The sequence below is a fragment of the Stegostoma tigrinum genome, chromosome 8 (genome assembly GCF_030684315.1).
Source record: "Stegostoma tigrinum isolate sSteTig4 chromosome 8, sSteTig4.hap1, whole genome shotgun sequence".
NCBI lineage: Eukaryota > Metazoa > Chordata > Chondrichthyes > Orectolobiformes > Stegostomatidae > Stegostoma > Stegostoma tigrinum.
The window spans coordinates 75667915-75686832 of record NC_081361.1 but is presented as its reverse complement, the minus strand read 5'-3'; the positions used below and the strand labels follow the sequence as shown (position 1 = coordinate 75686832).

Sequence of the window (18918 nt, the reverse complement as noted above, 5' to 3'; positions counted from 1 at the left end):
GATGATAATTCTTTGCTCATTTACTAGAAAATAGATAACGTTGCACGCCTGTTCAACAACTTGATGTTTCATGACTTGAGGCTTCTCTGATATCAACTCATTTAATTTGTGTTTCACTTACAGGTTGTTTCTTTGACTCATTAGAGTTAATTTTGCAAGCCAACACTCCAGGTGGCAAGTGATACTTGCATGAGGTACTGGATGAGAATTTCAAGCTAAGGCTGATGTTATTGTCACAGCTACAATTGCAAAATGTGGGAACCTCTGGATGTTGGTGGATCCAAGGCAAATGGAACTGTAGCAAATGCTTTCACCTCCAGGAACTTCAGCTCAGTGTTACTTTCTTGGAGAGCAAGCTGCAGGCACCGCAACATTTCAGGGATGGAGGAAATTACCTGTCCACTTTATTCCAGGAGGCAGTTGCAATCTTTAGGACATGGTCATCTGACTTTGGGGTCAGGAGGGTGTGAGTGCCAGTGAGGCAAATAAGAGAACCAGAGAAAGAACTTGGTGAAAATATAATCAGCTTGGTGAGTGATAGTGAGAAAAATGATGGACCTGCAGATTGATAATTTTTTGGGTCCTGATGGATTTTATTCTAGGGTCTTAAAAGAGCTAGCTAATTAAGTAGTTAATGCATTGGTGTTAGTTTTCCAAAATTCCTTTAGATTGCGGAAAACGTCCATCAAACCGGACAGTAGCAAATATAACACTTGTATTCAAGAGGGCAGAGAGGCAGAAAACAGAGAGCTGTAGGCTAATTAGTTTGCTATCATCTTTGGGAAGCTGTAAGAATTGACCATTAAGGAGGTAATAACTGGACATTTAAAAAAATACTCAAGGTAGTCAGGAAGATTCAGCATGTTTTGTGAAAGGAAAATAGTGCTTAATCAATTAGTTAGAATGAAGCAACATTTGTGGAGGATATCAGGTAGCCAATTGATATACTGTATTTGGATTTCTAGAAGGCATTTATCAGGTTCCATATATCACACAAAATTGTATCATTGTATGATCATTGTATGGGGGTAACATAGTTGCATAGATAGAAAATTGACTGGCAGAAATTATAACGTGTGCATAAATATCTTTCTCAGTTTGGCAGCATCTTACAAATGTGGTCAGACATGGGTCTGTGCTGGGTGTTCACCTTTTTATAATTTATATTTGCAGGTGACAGAAACATACATAGGAACGTATGCTGTAAAGAGGATATATAAGGATGCAGACTAACATAGATATACGAGATGAGTGAGTAAAAGCCTGGCAAATGCAACATAATTGGTTTACAAAGGAGGTGGAATCTCTGGTCAAGCGGAAGAAGAAGGCTTATGTTAGGATGAGATGTGAAGGCTCAGTTAGGGCACTTGAGGGCTACGAGGTAGCCAGGAAAGACCTAAAGAGAGAGCTCAGAAGAGCCAGGAGGAGACATGAGAAGTTGTTGCCGGATAGGATCAGGGTAAATCCTAAGGTTTTCTATAGGTATTTAAGGAATAAAAGAATGACGAAAGTAAGATTAGGCCCAATCAAGGATAGTAGTGGGAAGTTGTGTGTGGAGTCAGATGAGATAGGGGAAGCATTAAATGAATATTTTTCAACAGTATTCACTCTAGAAAACGACAATGTTGTCGAGGAGAATGCTGAGATACAGGCTACTAGACTAGGTGGGATTGAGGTTCACAAGGAAGAAGTATTAGAAATCCTACAGAGGGTGAAGATAGATAAGTCCCCTGGGCTGGATGGGATTTATCCTAGGATCCTCTGGGAAGCCAGGGAGGAGATTGCCGAGCCTTTGGCATTGATCTTTAACTCGTCATTGTCTACAGGAATAGTGCCAGATGACTGTAGGATAGCAAATGTGGCTCCCCTGTTCAAGAAGGGGAGTAGAGACAACCCTGGTAATTATAAACCAGTGAGCCTTACCTCAGTTGTTGGTAAAGTGTTGGAAAAGCTTATAAGGGATAGGCTTTATAATCATCTAGAAAAGAATAAATTGATTAGGGATAGTCAGCACGGTTTTGTGAAGGGAAAGTCGTGCCTCGCAAATCTTATTGAGTTCTTTGAGAAGGTGACCAAACAGGTCAATGAGAGTAAACCGGTTGATGTGGTGTATATGGATTTCAGCAAGGCGTTCGATAAGGATCCCCACAATAGGCTATTGTACAAAATGCGGAGGAGTGGAATTGTGGGAGATACAGCAGTTTGGATCGGAAATTGGCTTGCTGAAAGAAGACAGAGGGCGGTAGTTGATGGGAAATGTTCATCCTGGAGACCAGTTACTAGTGGTGTACCGCAAGGGTCGGTGTTGGGTCCACTGCTGTTTGTCATTTTTATAAATGACCTGGATGAGAGCTTAGAAGGATGGGTTAGTAAATTTGCAGACGACATTAAGGTCGGTGGAGTTGTGGATAGTGACGAAGGATGCTGTAGGTTGCAGAGAGACTTAGATAAGCTGTAGAGCTGGGCTGAGAGGTGGCAAATGGAGTTTAATGCAGACAAGTGTGAGATGATGCACTTTGGTAGGAGTAACCAGAAGGCAAAGTATAGGGCTAATGGTAAGATTCTTAGTAGTGTAGATGAGCAGAGAGATCTCAGTGTCCATGTATACAGATCCTTGAAAGTTGCCATCCAGGTTGACAGGGCTGTTAAGAAGGCATACAGTGTTTTAGCTTTTATTAATAGAGGGATCGAGTTCCGGAACCAAGAGGTTATGGTGAAGCTGTACAAAACTCTGGTGCGGCCACACGTGGAGTATTGTGTACAGTTCTGGTCACTGCATTATAAGAAGGATGTGGAAGCTTTGGAAAGGGTGCAGAGGAGATTTACTAGGATGTTGCCTGGTTTGGAGGGAAGGTCTTACGAGGAAAGGCTGAGGGACTTGAGGCTGTTATCATTAGAGAGAAGAAGGTTGAGAGGTGACTTAATTGAAACATATAAAATAATCAGAGGGTTAGATAGGGTGGATAGGGAGTGCCTTTTTCCTAGGATGGTGACGGTGAGCACGAGGGGACATAGCTTTAAATTGAGGGGTGAAAGATATAGGACAGATGTCAGAGGTAGTTTCTTTACGCAGAGAGTAGTAAGGGAATGGAACGCTTTGCCTGCAATGGTAGTAGATTCGCCAACTTTAGGTACATTTAAGTTGTCATGGATAAGCATATGGACGTACATGGAATAGTGTAGGTTGGATGGGCTTGAGATTGGTATGACAGGTCGGCAAAACATCGAGGGCCAAAGGGCCTGTACTGTAATGTTCTATGTTCTATGTTATAATGCAGGGAATTGTGAAGCTGTTCACTTTGAATGGAGAACAACTGAAAAATTTCAAAGTGCCAATTTAAGTGTTCTAGTACAAGTTGCAAAATGTTCATATGCAAGTATAGCACACAATCAGGAAGGTTTTGGGGTTCTAGCCTTAAATGAAAGCGGAATTGAATATAAAAGTAAAGATGTTATGCTGTTATTATGCAAAGCATTGGTCTCCTTGTTTAAGGGAGGATATAAATGTATTTGAGGCAGTTCAGAGGAGGCCTACTAAATTGATAGCTAGAGCAAGTGGGCTGACCTCTAAGAAAAGATTGGATTTGTTCTCACTGGAGTTTACAAGAGATGAGGGGATATTTGATTTAAGTTTAGACAGTATTGAATTTCATGACAAGGTAGCTGTGAAAAGGATGTTTACTGTAGTGGGTGAATCCAGAACTAAGGGGCACTGTTTTGAAATTAGGGGTCACCCTTTCTGGACAGAGGGTTCTCTCAGTGGGTTGTGTCTCTTTGGACCTTCTAGCTGAGAAGCCACTGGAGGTAAGTCATTGAATGTTTGAGGTAAGCAGATTCCTGCTAGGTGAAAGACTTCAAGGTTATCAGGGATAAATGGGAATATGGAATCTGGAACACAAACAGATCGATCATGATCCTACTAACTGTTGAAGTGGGCTTGAAGGGCTGAATCGACTGTCTTGGCTCCTAAATCATACCATTATACATGCAACCTATTTGCTTTCTTTTTGAAAGAAGCTATGCCACTTTCAGTTAGTTCATTTGGGAGGATTTCTGCTTCTGAATCAGCCCTTGGAGTCATATCCCAATTGAAGATTTGAGAACAAAACTCAAAACTACCACTTCAGTTTAGGACTAAGGGAGTGCTGCACTGTCAGAGGTGCTATTTTGCAAATTGAGACATAAATCCCATCTCGCATCCAAGGTTGAGATAAAACGTCCATGGTACATTTTCCAAAAAGGAGCAGCAGAGTTATCACTGGCACCCTGACCAATACATACCAATCATTTGACACAACAAAAAACAGGCTACCTGGCTGTTATTACATTGTTGTTTGTAGGAGCTCACTGTACACAAGTTACCCAACATGTTTCCTACATTATGACAGTAATGTTTCCAAAGTACTCTGTTGGCTGTGTAGCGTTTGGAGACATGCGATGGTCATGAAATGTGCATGATAAATGCAAATCATTCTTCACTTTTCTTCCTGGATAGTTGGACTTGTGATGATTTTGGCATGAGGTGGCGTATGTAGTGAGACCTGCAATGAAATATTTAAAACTTTGTTACCACCAGCTGCCATTGCATCATCTTGAGAAGATGCTGCTGGAAGAGAAAAGGATGATGAGTGATAAATCAGGATGGATGTATAAATAACATTATATTTTGTGCCATGCTTTTGTTGCTTACGTCTTAATTTCAAATTATCTTATGTCACAGCTCTACCTCCCTTCTGCAATCCTTACGGTGCCTGTCCTCTTCTGGCTTGTGTGCCTTTCGAGCCCTCTTGATCCATTCACCAACAGTGAATGTTAATGCTGTTCTCAGAAACAAGTCAAGACAGTAACTTACCATTCAGGCATGAGATTAGGACTGAATATGTTGGTTTTATTAGAGGCAGGCCAAATGTGTACTCATCAGCTGCTCCTCACTACATTTTTCAGATTACAGTGAGAATGACTTTCAACTACAATACTCGGAATACTAGTTACAAGTAGTTGGAAGATTGGCTTTTATCAGCAGGATAGCAATAATGATGACAAATTAATGTTGACAGAATGGAATGTTTTAGATTAATGCCATCTGGTGCACACATGAAGTCTGATTTTAACTAGGGCAGCCTGGTGGAAACTGGACATTAGTAACCACTGTACTTTGTGTTCTGTTATCATGCTGGGCATCACCAGTTTAACTTGAGCCCTTACAAGAGCATCTCCAACATGTAATCAGATGGAAGCCACATTAAGTTAACAAAATGGGGTGCAATGCTGAGTTATTTTAAAGCTCAAGGCGGATGGAGTGTGCACCATGCTGGCTTCACCTGTTAGGAATCAGCGGTGAGTAGTTTAACCCCTTAAGGTACCACTGAAGCAGCTCTACAAATGTAGAAAAAGAAACAGTTTTGTTTTAAGACGCACATGTTGCAGATGTTGGAAATGTGAAAAAAGAAGAAAACGTTTGAAACAATCAGGCAGCATCTGTGGAGAAAAGAGGGTTCTGAGGGAAGGTCATGTCCATCTTAATCTTTTATGTAACATCCCTATCAGTCCATCCATTTATCCCTATGTACATACACACACACGTTCATCACTGACTGGCATCTCGAAATAAATGCCTGCTTTTATTTACCAGACAGGAAGAATGGATTAAGGCGAAATAATATCAGATGTGCGTGCGTTATCGGGGAGAGATCCAGATGAGACAGACTTCGAGGCATTAATGTGGCTAGAAAGTGCATTTAAATGAATATTTCACAGATATGTATATAAAGTTCTTGAGTGAAAAGATGACAGAGACGGAAGCAGAGTAATAGATTAATTGATTTATACAAGGGGCTGATTCTATGGAGGCAGTACCAGTTACAAAATTATTGATTAGATTTGTATCATATGTCTGTATTCCAGCTCGTCTTTATAAAGCGGCAGGGCAACTGGGAGGCAGAGAAACGATTTCATTCAAGATCACTGCCTTCCTCAGACCTCACCCGGTGCAATCTCAACGGAAGAGGGGTATTTCATCTCCCTGGGACCACCGAGGATACGTGGATCAGAAAGGCACGGCCGAACGTTGATCCGACCCTATCCACATCTGAGTCGTATGAGAGCGGCTGCAGCTTGTACACAGGCAACATCATGTACAGCGGCATGATGTCCCCTACCAGCTCGATCCCCCTGGGGCTCACAACGGCTGCAGGCTGCGTGGCGCTGGGTGGCCTGGAGCAGTACAGCAATTCCCCTCATGTCCTGTACACAGGGCACTGGCCGGGAAACGGCTCACAGCAGCAAGGAGACGCTGCAGTCTTTACTCACCTCACTTAACAACCCGGAAAGTGCCGGAGGGGCTGTGCTGAGGGCGGGCAGACCTTTTCACTAAGTGTCTATGGAGTGGGAGAGAGAAGCACATTTTCTGATATGAGCTCCAGTGTACCGTCAGTACACCATTTGCCCCTCTGTGAGGAAGATTTATTCAATGGTGATTTCGAACCTGTTAACATTTTTTTTTCCCTGTTGCCTTTAGCTTTAGAGCAGCAAGCCTGGGAATAGAATGTGGCTGAACCTTCATAAAGAGCTTGATATTTACAGCTGACATGTTTGTGGACTGTTTAACGAGCAACTGTGCTTCGTATAGTCACTTCGCCGTTTGTTTTTGTGTGTGTGTGAACAATGTTGGTTAACTTGTCGGTAAAGCAATTATCCCAGCAAAGCTGTTTCACATTCCTTCTAGGCTCTGCTACGGAGCACAGACGGAATCCCCTTCCTCTCGAATCTGACTGATACACACCCACTCCGCCTCTCCTCAGGCTGCTGTCGGTGTGGGCTGAGGGATGGGGATAACGGCGGGAACGGAAGCCCTGGTGCTGTAAGAGGAGGAGCGGTTCTGAGTTGGAGCTTGAGCGGACTGACCCCATTGCGGTGTCTGATGTCAGGGCGATAAGAAGGATCCGCGAGAACAAGGTGAGAGGAATACTTTACAGTTAGAGTCAAGCCTGAGATACAAGCGATGCCTGTAGCTTTCAGATCTTTCCATTCTTCATGCATATTTATAACAGGAAAAACACATCTGAACCTTTTATGTTGTTGCAAATATTACATTAATAGGATGTTTGATCTCCTCAGACATCAGCCCGTGCATCAGGGATATCCACCTGGCTAATGGTAATGTTGTCTCCCTGAAAGACAGACCAAAGAACAGCGAGGTTTTGTTTTCTAAATTGCAGTTAACAAAATTCAAGATGATGAGACCAATGCGGTGTTTGCTCTGCGCTGTTAAGGGTCTGAACATTGAGTCGAAGTAGCGGCTCCTTTTAGAGCAGACCCTCATCTTCCCTTCATTCGCTGTATTTGGACAGAGTGAAGATTCCGGAATCTGCGTTTCCTCTTCTGTCTGAGTCTCACCATCACGTTGTTTACATATTTTGCTCACATTTCATCTTTGAGAGGTTTTAAGAGTCCTTTGGTAATGAGAAGGCCAGTGGCTTTTCGAATGAAGAACCTTGGTAGCTTTAAATCACTGCTACCGGGGTATTACGTGTATATCCAATACGCCGTCCCGAACTCATCTCCCTGAAACCTTAGATGCTCTTTCCTCCTTTTTCACTCAAATCTCTAACCCACCGCTTCCAGATTTCCCTACCGTCACTTTGATGTCTTATAAACTTTGCGTGTTGCATTCTCCCTTCAATAATTCCCAGTCCCCAATCTTTCTTTCCTCATCCTCTGGGGTAACCCGCCCCTCCCCCATCGGTTTATTCCTTCGTTTTTCATTCACTTCTTCAACCCTTTTTCATTCCTTCTATCAGCAATTCAAGCGGCCTCAGAGTTGACAGTCATTCGGTTGCTTGATGACATGAAGATGCAGCTGATATCTGATTTTTTTTCGAGAATACAAAACGTGGTCAGGGAGCAGAATGGGTCCCAGTTAAAGAAACACATGTCCTCACCTCGGTGTCCATGTAGCTGGTGTGCATGCTGATTCTGGAGTGGAAATTACCGCATTCAGCCGCAGGAAACTGCTTAGCCCTTTGCGCCTAGCTTGCACAGATTTTTAGTTTCTGGCGTTTCCAGTCAGCAAACGCCGAATTCGTCTTGCGATCCCAGAAAGGAACTGTTGTTCCCGTCTCACTGGGCACTTCTACCCTATCCAGTACTGAGGGAGCAATGCGCTGTCCAAGGTTCTGACAGCTGTCAAGAACTATCAACAATCCCACACCCCTTGTCCTAACTGTTGGACGCAAAATGCCCCACTACACTTCAGAAGAAAAAGTAGTGGCCAATATCTATCATTCAATAGATAGCAACAAAGCAAACGATCTTGTCATGATCATTTTATTATCTGTGGAAGCTTGCTGTGCATAAATTGGCCGTTAGGTTGTTATTCATTACAGCAGTGCCGGCACTTCCAATTTACTTCTTTGGCTGTAATTGGGCGAACCTGAAGTCAGGAAAGGTGCATGCAAATACAAATTTTCTACATCATTAGACAATGCACACGGTGCCTTATCATTAGAGAGAGGTTTGAAACGTCCATCAGTAAGGGAAAGGTTGAGAACTTTATCATTCTGATAAAGATCAACACTTGAAAGTCAAGGCAAGGACCAAATCTGCAAGCTTCAGATTTTCTGAATCTACTATTACTGGAGGGAAGATATCAATTATATTAGTAATGAAGAGCAACCTGAATTCAGTCAGTGAGGAGAAAGTTTGAATTATTAGCTATGTGATGAAATGGAGGTTAAACACTCAATAAAATGAATTAGATGAAATTAGAGCTAAATGCTAAAAAGTTGAATAGTGAAATGTACCAATAAAAAGTCAATCTTGATTTGTATAACTTCTGTCACTTTGAGACTGCTGAAACTGCTTGGGAAGGAACTATTGATGTTTGAGTAAAATAAAACAAAAAAAAAACTGCAGATGATGAAAGTTTGATACAAAAACAGAATTTCCTAGACAAACCCAACTGTTCTTGTAGTATCTGTAGAGAGAGAAACAGAGATAATGTTTTGAGTCTGGTAACCCTTTTTTGAGCTTCGTATTTGAAACAAAACTTATGCAGCCTAACAAGAGCGCTGTGCAGTTTGGTTATGACTCCTTCTGACTTGTGCAGTTTCAGTCATGTAGTTCAATATTCTATTGACTATGCTTATTCTGTTTGGTATTGGTTATACAGGGGATGGTGAAGGTTCAGAGGGCTGGCTGGAATTCAAGTTTCTGGCATTTGGTACCTGTAGGACTGGACTTTTCCTTAATGCTTTAATGCTCCCCTGGGTCAGATGTCATTGACAATGCATGATTCCCAGTGCCAAGAAAATGAATTTAAAGGTTTCATCATTAATACCATTTTAGAATCTGAAAAAAAACAATGAATGACCTTAAAGAAACAAAAAAAACCTGACAAAGGAGGAATCTGCAACCTATAAAGGAACTGTAACTTAGTTTGAGTTTACCACCTCTGGTTTGGTTTGATTTGATTTGATTTGATTTATTGTTGTCACATGCCTGCGTACAATGAAAAGTTTGTGTTTTTGAGCAGTACAGGCAGATCAAAACATACAAGGGCATACAGACCATAGGGCATGTAGACAAAGCAAAGCATATAAGGTTACAGCTGCACAGGAGGTGCACAAAAGCAAGATCAACATTAGATTTGAAATCAGAGAATTCCATTCAGCAGTCTAACAACATCAGGGAAGAAGCTATTCTTAAACCTGTTGGAATGTGTGTTCAACCTTCTGTATCTTCTGCCTATGGAAGACATTGGAAGGGAATGTTACTGGGATGGGAGGGACTTTTGATGATGTTGATAGTCTTTCCACAGCAACAGGAGGTGTAGATGGAGTCCATGGATGGAAGGTTGGCTTCCATGATGGGTCTGGGCTGTGTACACAACTTTCTGTAGTTTCTTATGGCCTTGAGCAGAACAGTTGCTATACCAAGCTATGATGCACCCAGGTAGATTGCTTTCCATGGTGCACCTGTAAAAGTTGGTGAAGGTCCTTATGGAATGTTGAATTTCCTGAGCATCCTGAGGATGAAGAGGCATTGTTATGCCTTCTTGACCATTGCATCCATGGGTGAGGTCCAGGAAAGATTGCTAGTTATCATCACTTTTAGGAACCTGATGCTTTTGACCATCTCCATCTTAGCTCCATTGATGTATATAGGGGCATAACCTCATCCTTTCTTCCTGAGCTGGAGGAATTCTTTTTGTTTTCTGACATTGGGAGAGAGATTGTAATCATTGCACTATGACACCAAGCACTCTATCTCCTTCCTGTATCCAGGCTCATCATTTCCTCAGGTTTACTTTCAAGAAAACTGAACTGACTTCTGTGCAGTGACTGAGTGAACAGGTGCATCTGGGGCTGTCGGAGCAGGTGACATCGAGCCACTGACATTCTTCTTGAACCATTTATAAATAACATTAAGGGCAGGAGGGAAGGATATATTGGTGCCCGCTTCATCTTTTATCCTATTGTGTTATGTAAGCCTTGCTACAGGCGACGTGTTTGTGTGGTTAGTTTGGACCTCTAACTTGGTCCTGTATTGCCGCTTAGGATCTCTCATGGCCTTGTGGGTGAAAATGTAGTTGTGAATTCCTCAAGCTTCTGCCACTGGTCACCCAACACCCCTGTCCACATGGCTCACACCCTCAATACCAATAGGAAGGTGAAAAGAATTCTCTTTATCTAATTGATTTGTTGTTAGATAGTCAAATAACCTATTTTTCCATATATTCAATATTTCTCTAAATAAAAAATAAACAAAAAAAGCTGAAGACGTACATTTTTAAAAATTAGCCTTTATGATTTCTTCCAGGCTTGCTTGCAATGGTGTTCTGGAGATTAACCTGATTAATCTTCCATTCCTGGGGACTTCAGGCTAATTTATTTCAAATACATATCCTTGATTTGGTTGAGGAAAGTGAATGTACTATAGTCAAGTTTGTGAATGACAGAAAAATAGGTAAGAAGCCAAGTATGTTCTGGGGACCTGGGTTCAAATCCTGCTGTGGCAGCTGGTGGAATTTGAATCAATAAATATCTAGAATTTGGAGTATAATGTTGACCATGAGTCAATTGCCAATTATCAGAAAAAAAACATCGGATTCACACTAATATTCTTTAGGGAAAGAAAGCACCATCCTTACCTAAACTGGTAGACATGTGACTCCAGACCCACAGTACTGTGGTTGACTCAGAGCTGCCTTCTGTACAATTAAGGTTGGACAATAAATGATGGTTGAGCCAGTGATGCCCTCATCCTGTGAATGAATAAAACATGATTCTTATTCAAAGAATCTGCAGAGGGATGTGCACAGGCTAAGTGTGTGTGCAAAAACTTGGTGAATGGAATCTAATGTGGGAAATTGTGGTATTATGCACTTTGGCAGGAAGAATAGAAGAGTTGTATATTATTTAAAAGGAGAACAACTGCAGGAAACCACAGAAATGTAGAATTTTGGAGTACACGTACACGTACACGTACACGTACACGTACACATTAGCCTTCGAGTTCAATCAGTAAATGGGAAGGCAAATTGAATATTAGTCTTTATTTCAAAGGGAATAGAATATAAAAGTAGGTTGCTACAACAGTACAAAGCACTGGATACAAGCTGGAATACTCTGAACATCCCTTTGCCCCTTTTTCTAAAGATAAATATATTGACATTGGAGGCAGTTCAGATAGGCTTAGTAGGCTGAAATCAGGTATGGAATGATTGTCTTCTGAGGAGAGGTTGAATAAATTGGGTGTCTATTCATTGGAGTTTAGAAGACTGAGCAGTGACCTTATTGAAATACATATGATTCTTAGGGGTCTTGACAGGGTAGATGTGAGACAGTCTAGGACCAATAGGCATAATAACAGAATAAGGAGTCACACATTTAAGTCTGAGATGAGAAGAAATGTCTTTCCTTGGAGAGCAGTGAATCTGTGGAATTCTTTATCACAGAGGGCTATAGAGGTTTGGTCAGTAATTATATTCAAGGCTGAGTTAGATGGATCTTTAATGAGTAAGGAAATCAAGAGTTAAGAGTTAATCAAATATCAAGAATTATAGGGAAAAGGCAGGTAAGTGTAGGCTTGGATTATCAAATCAGCCGTGATTTCATTTAACAATGAAGCAAACTGAATGGGCTGAATAGTCTACTTCCATTCCTACATCTAAGATATTTGGCATCTTTAACCTAGAAGTAAAGCCATGAACAATTCTCCTCTGCATCCAATTGCCTCCATTGGACTTTGATATTTAGCATAAACTAGGTTGTTTACCACTAGCTTGGGCCTATAGCCTTCTTCTACCGCCAGTCCTGGGAGCAGGTGGATCGGAGAATAGCCCCCATCAATATTTAAATATGTTGATGTTAAGAAGTGTAACCAGTAGGAGTCCTTTTGAAGGTCTGGGGGAAGTAGGTTCAGCAACATGCCTCATTATTTGATTCTCCCATTAGTTCACTTCAATTGTAGAAAAATGCCAAGTCCTTAGGCTCTTCAAAACTCTTACTGAGCTATTCAGAACAATTGTTCAAATTTCTGTGGGTCTATTATACCAGGTAGGCTTCAGCAGTTCAAGAAAGCAGCTCACCACTTCTCAAAGGCAGTTAGGGGTGGGCATTAAGTACTAGTTTAGCCAGCCATGCCCATATCTCATGAAAGAATAACAAAAAGCGCCACTTATGAAATATATTGCACGCAATTTTTCTTCACATCTAGATTAGATTGGCTTTCATCCAATTTAATCTACCATTGCATGACTCACTTGCATCTTTGTTTAACCTGTTTTGTAGTTTCTGCGTTACCTCTACCAATTTCAATACTGTTTCATGATATGGTTTTACCTAAAAATGTGATTCATTTCTCAATCCAAATATATGGACAAAACTTGAAACAGCAGTGGAAACAATGCTAATCTCTTGATGCATCTCATTAAGTTCTGAGGCAGAATGGTGCAACTTCATGTGAATGTTTCACATGAAAGATTATAAAAATCCTTTAATCTCTTATAGTAGGTTGAATCACATTGTTACTTCCTCAAATGAATCAGATATAGACATGAGTCATCTAAAGCCATGTTGGGAAAGTGTTGAACTGTACTGACATAACTAAGTGTTAAGTTCTCAGTGACTCAAGAGTTTTGGTGGTTAGAGCATTAACATGACCAGTCCCTTTAAATCTGCTGTCACCAAAACATACATCCTGTTGAACTCTATAACCAAGATAGTTGAATATGATAGAGAGGAAGCTATGCTTAAACTGTATAATATCCTGGGTCAGATCTTGTGTTCACTATATCCTGATTACAAAGATGCAATAGATCCATTTAAAACTTGGAAGCTCTAAGAAACTGTCCATTGTGGGGATTTCCAACATGGAACAGTGGAAACTGGCAGCTATGGGGTGGAAAGGCAGTAAAAATTGTCACAATTACCCACCTACTAGAGACTATTAATACTACTGGAGCAGTGGTTGATTTTCTCATTGAAAGTGTTGACCATTCGCACAAGACTGATCCAAGATTAAAATGAGAGTTGGGGCAGAAATTTAAACTGTTAAAAAAAACAGGTTTATGCAATCTTTCTTTCAACACACAAAGATAGTGTATTGAAAACCAGACTCCTGGAATCAATATAGAAGCAGTAGCGTTCTGTGGCTGAATCCAATACAGCATGGTAACCTTGTACAGCATATGTGAGAGGCTTGATGACATTCCTATACACTTACCTTAAGAAATGTGAGTTAGTACATGTTCACAGCAAAAAAATTAAATAATTTAAAGCAGTAAATAATCACAATCACAGTGATCATTCTTTAACGAAAACAAAAAATGCTGGAAATCACAGTGGGTCAGGTAGCATTGGTGGAGAGAGAACAAGCTAGTTTTTTGAGTTCAGACAACTCTTCAACAGAGCAGACGTGAAATGTGTTGCAGCATTTATGTGATACAGTTGTAGAGCCATAGTCATACTACAGACAAACAGACCCTTCAGTCTAACCGGTCCATGCCAAACATAATCCCAAACTAAACTATTCCCACCTGCCTGCTCCTCGCCATATCCCTCCAAACCCTTCCTCTTCAGGTATCTATCTAAATGTCTTTGAAACATTGTAATTGTACCTGCATCCACCACTTCCTCAGGAAGAACATTCCTCCTCTTTGTAAAAAAAAATGCCTCATGTCTTTTAAATCTCAATCCTCTCAACTTAAGAATGTGTCCCCTGCTCTTGAAATCCCCCATTCTAGGAAAAAAGACAACTACTATTAACTCTATCTGTGCACCTCATTATTTTATAAGCTTCTATAAGGTCAACTTCCTACACGCCAGTGAAAAATGTCCCAGCCGATCCAGCCTTCTTTATAACTCACACCTTCCATACCCGGCAACATCCTGGTAAACCTCTTCTGAATCCTCTCCGGATTGATCGTATCCTTCGCAAAACTGGGTGACCAGATCTGAACACAGTCTTCCAGAAGAGACCTTACCATTGTCCTGTACAACCTCAACGTGGCTTCCTGACTCATTTACTCAAAGGACTGATATTGAAGGCAGGCGGGCCGAATGCCCTTTGAACCGACCTATCTGTATGTGATGCCAACTTTAAAGAATTATGTACTTGCACCCCTAGGTTCCTCCATTCTCCAACACTATCCAAGGCACTACCATTAATTGGCCCCACCCAATAGTGGGGGATGGAATGCTGAGGGAGAAAGGGAGCTGATAGTGCAAATTAGGCAATCAGAATGTGAGAATGGCAGACCAATGGTGAATCTAACTGCTGAACTGGATTGAACATGTGGTCCCGCTGAAGTTGGGGGAGTGGAGAGAAGACATGGTGACAGAGAATGCAACTAGGAAAGCTAAAGAAAAGGAAGAAATGGGAGTGAACTCACGATCTGAAAGTATCAATGTTAAGTCCACAAGATTGTAAAGTGCCTTGTCTGAAGATGTGATGTTGCTCCTTCAGTTAGCTCTGTGATTCTCTAGAACGTATTCTTCAGTTCTGGTCTGACAAAGGATCACTGAACCAATACATAAACTTTGCTTTCTCTCTACCGATGCTGCCAGACCGAATGAGTTTTTCTGTGTTTGTCTAAGATTTGCGGCAATTGTAGTTTTTTTTGTTTTATTATCATCACAATCATGCTATTCATGAATAAATTTGTGAAATCATGCATGAATTGTACCTCAGACGTACTGTTTTCTACAAAAGCTTGGTCAGCTTTTTTTTTCAGTTTTGAAACACTTGCTTGAACATTTTAGAGTAACATCAATTAAAGGTCTATATACTTATGCATACCATTACGAAGCAATGCTTGTGGTGATCTGCATTTTTTGACATATTGTGGATGAATATGTTCGGCAAAAGAATGGCTTTTAATTCATCTTCATAATTTTTGAGTGCAATAGGACACCATAAAGGTGAATTGAATTGATCTTAATATTTCTTAATTTGTGTAGTTTCTTGATTCAGTGGGGTAATTTGTATACTTTGCATCAATTGGTTAGCAGTAATGGTCATATGGTGCATCTTCAACTCAGAAAGTCATTGTGTAAGAGTAGAATGATAGCGTTCCTGAGGCTATAACCTTTGTATGTTGTGTTTGAACATTATCAAGATTTGGATGTTCCAAGGTACTTTGAAGACAAGAAAATACTGTCACTAAAAGCAATAAACAGCAGTCCATATGCCCGAGCTCCTACAAACATAAACACAACTGATGTTGACTGAGGAATAAATATTGGCCACAGCATTAGCAAGAACTAATGTGTTGTTTTCCAGAATAGCATGTCAGGATCTAATACATCAAATTGAGAGAACAGACAAACTGCAATTTAACAATTCATTAAAAGAGTGTGATCCTATAGTGCCTCAATGGATTGTCCTCCTGGATTTTTATAATTAAGTTGCTTGAGTCAGACTTAAAAGACAACCTCTGACTCAGAAGTAAAACCGATACCTATGAGCCACGTCTGACACAAATGCATTGAAGAGTTAATTGTTGAATTTTAAATTCTTCACCTACTACCCTTGAGACTTCAGTGAATAAAATTGACAGTTTATCCAGTTATAATCAATTACGTCTGCTCTTAACTTGTTTTACTTAGCATATTTAGTCAATGGGAAAGTGATCCAACAGAATGGAGTCAGAGATAATCGGAACAGCAAATGCTGGAGAATGCGAGACAACAAGTTGTAGAGCTGGATGAACACAGCAGGCCAAGCAGCATCTTAGGAGCAGGAAAGCTGACGTTTCAGGCCTAGACCCTTCATCAGAAATGGGGGAGGGCAAGGGGTTCTGAAATAAATAGGGAGAGAGGGGGAGGTGGTTCAAAGATGGATAGAGGAGAAGATAGGTGGAGAGGAGACAGACAAGTCAAAGAGGTGGGGATGGAGCCAGTAAAGGTGAGTGTAGGTGGGGAGGTAGGGAGGGTATTGGTAAGTCCAGGGAGGACGAACAGGTCAAGGAGGCGGGATGAGGTTAGTAGGTAGGAAATGGAGGTGCGGCTTGAGGACGGAGGAGGGGATAGGCGAGAGGAAGAACAGATTGGGGAGGCGGGGACGAGCTGAGCTGGTTTTGGGATGCTGTAGGGGGAGGGGAGATTTTGAAGCTTGTGAAGTCCACATTGATACCATTGGGCTGCAGGGTCCACAAGTGGAATATGAGTTGCTGTTCCTGTAACCTTCGGATGACATCATCGTGGCACAGCAGGAGGCCCAGGATGGACATGTCGTCTGAGGAATGGGTGGAGGAGTTGAAATGTTTCGTGACTGGAGGTGCAGTTGTTTATTGCGAACCGAGTATAGGTGTTCTGTAAAGTGGTCCCCAAGCCTCTGCTTGGTTTACCCGATGTAGAGGAGGCCACAATGGGTACAATGGATACAGTATACCACATTGGCAGATGTGCAGATGAACATCTGCTTGTTATGGGAAGTCTTCTTGGGGCCTGGGATGGGGGTGAGGGAGGAGGTGTGGGGGCAGGTGTAGCACTTCCTGCGGTTGCAGCGACAAGTGCCGGGTGTGGTGGAGCTGGAAGAGGACTGGGTAGCAGACAAGGGAGTCACTGAGAGAGTGATTCCACACCCGTACGTCTCAGATGTCCTTGTTTTCAAGGACAGCAACTTCCCACCCCTCAGTGGTCGAGAACGCTCTCGATCGTGTCTCCTGCATTTCCCGCAACACATCCCTCACACTTCATCCCCGCAATTACAAACAACAAAGAAACCCCCTTGTCCTCACGTACCACCCCACCAACCTCCGGATCCAACGCATCATCTTCCGACACTTCCGCCATCAGCAATCCCACCCCAGCGCCAGAGACATTTTTCCCTCCCCACCCTTGTCTGTGTTCTGGAGGGACCACTCTCTTCGTGACTCCTTTGTCCGCTTCACACGCCCCTCCAACCCCACCACACCCAGCACTTTTCCCTGCAACAGCAGGAAGTGCTACAACTGACCCCACACCTCTTCCCTCACCCCCATCCCAGGCCTCAAGAAGACTTTCTGCATCAAGTAGCTGTTCACCTGTACATCTGCTAATGTGGTATACTGTATCTGCTGTTCCCGTTGTGGCCTCCTCTACATTGGGGAAACCAAGCGGAGGCTTAGGGACCACTTTGCAGAACACCTATGCTCGGTTGGCACTAAACAACTGCACCTCCCAGTCACGAACCATTTCAATCCCCCTCCCATTCCTCAGATGACATGTCCATCCTGGGCCTCCTACTGTGCCACAGCGATGCCATCCGAAGGTTGCAGGAACAGAAAGTCATATCTTCTCCTCTATCTATCTTTGAACTGCCTCACCATCTCTCCCTATTTATTTCAGAACCACCTTCCCCTCCTCCATTTCTGATGAAGGGTCTAGGCCCGAAACATCAGCTTTCCTGCTCTTAAGATGCTGCTTGGCCTGCTGTGTTCATCCAGCTCTACATCTTTTTGTGACAGTATGGAGTGCCTTTATGTCCAACAATGCCATGCCTTGCCAATGTACAAATGTTATCCTTACCCTTACAAATATAAATGATACAATCCCTTTGTCCCTTCTTTGATTAAATCCAGTGTCTCCAACTATATCAGAAAAACATTTGAACCAATTTTTCTAATGTCAATGTATGTCTATATATTCAAAACTGTTTGAATTGTTTTCAATGATACAATATCTGAAAATCATGGGCAGACTTTTTCTATTTCCAGTTGAAGCATTTTTTGGAGTGAGATTCATGGTAAATGGTCAGCCTTGGCTTAAAGCAACTTTTCTTATTCAATCCTTTGCACCATAATTATGCAACCAGGCTGTTGGATGTCTTTCTGTGTTGCCAGCAAAGTGGAAGTATTTGCCACTGCTAAGTCCTTTTTGTTTCACATGTCTGACATCATAATTAAATCCCAGTGGCACTCTACTTCAGACACTGCAGGAGCACACGGTGATGGACAAGCGTCAACTTTGAAGACACTGCCCAGAGGAGAGGAGAGCTCACTCCCTGTTTCACAGACAGGAACTGAATACGTTGGTTATGGAGTTGTATGGTGTTGTGGCAAGGAGGGCAGTCCTTTCTCCAGTCAAATAACATAGGAGGTTGCAGGACCAGACCATGGCAGCCTTGAAACAAACTGCAGCCTGGGTCAGCTCTGTGCCCCAAGTGAATTGGGATCCCTAGTAGTACAGGATGAAGGCTACTGATCTTTTAAGTTCCACAAGGATATGCGTCACCATCTTCTGTCTGCCACCTCACATTCAAAGGGCCACCACCCCTCTAAATCTGCCACTGTACACACCTCTCACTAAAGCTTATGGGCTGCAGCAGTTAGTACTACATGCATCATGTCCAGTCATTGTCTTTCATACACTTTATCCTCCCAAATTACTAGCCCTTCCTCACCTCTCCTTCTCATGCATCACCTTTGTGATGTGA

General features: G+C 42.0%; 1 protein-coding gene across 3 annotated transcripts in view; it reads left to right on the top strand.

The window, feature by feature from the left end:
- Positions 1 to 5560: 5560 nt before the first annotated feature.
- tmem275a (transmembrane protein 275a) overlaps positions 5561 to 18918 on the top strand; it is a 54370-nt gene continuing 41012 nt past the window's right edge. Inside the window, exons 1-2 of one of the 3 annotated variants that reach the window (XM_048539644.1) lie at positions 5561 to 6134; positions 6725 to 6954. The gene's annotated coding sequence lies outside the window, so the exon portion shown is untranslated. Of the gene's footprint in view, positions 6135 to 6155; positions 6955 to 18918 lie in introns of those variants that run through there. The other 2 variants (XM_048539643.2, XM_048539645.2) reach the window with 2 other exon arrangements.